Here is a 744-nt window from a genome sequence, read left to right as displayed (position 1 = left end):
TGCTACATTCGTAATCAAGAACTCTCTAACCTTTCCTTGTTCTAAAGAAACCAAAGGGCACTAGTTAATATTGAGAGATGAGGGGAGTAATTTAATTTTTGAAATTTGGAAAGCAGACAACTTCACTTTATAAGGTTGGAACAACAGCTCCACCCATGAAATATAAACCCAAAATATTACTGTTTCTGAATTTCCTGTATTGCTATTAGTTGGTCTAAGTTGATAGATGAATGTTTACTCCATAGAATGTGATAAGTACTTTTCCCTCTTCCTTTATTAGAAAATTAGGTTAATAATGGGTTCTTTACATGAGAGCAGCACCACTTATTAAAACATACATGGAGAGAATGATCACTAAATAGGTTTCCTAGGATTAAAAAAATACGCAAAAAACATTTAATGTATTTTTTTCTAAGTATGATATATTCAGTATAAAAACATGAAGAATTACTTAAGCAGGAAAAAAATATAATTTTCAAAGTTTTTTTCCATGTTTTCTAACCACCTCCCCAGTCTTTGTTCAGCAGAGATTTTCAAGTCTGTTATGGTGGGTCTATTTATACTTACCTTGATATTCATTTCAGCAAGGAATGAGCAGCAGAAGACGGAGAATACGCTCAGTGTCTATTTAGATAGAACTGGTTACATAAATTCTGTCGTCTTATGCACCTTATTAAAAATTAGGAAAGGCACATGTTGATATGAAAAAAGCTACAAGATTTATTTTTTGTTTTTTTTGTTTTT

This window comes from Galeopterus variegatus, unplaced genomic scaffold, assembly GCF_000696425.1.
Source record: "Galeopterus variegatus unplaced genomic scaffold, G_variegatus-3.0.2 Scaffold3308, whole genome shotgun sequence".
Lineage (NCBI taxonomy): Eukaryota > Metazoa > Chordata > Mammalia > Dermoptera > Cynocephalidae > Galeopterus > Galeopterus variegatus.
Note: the sequence above shows the minus strand (reverse complement) of the source record.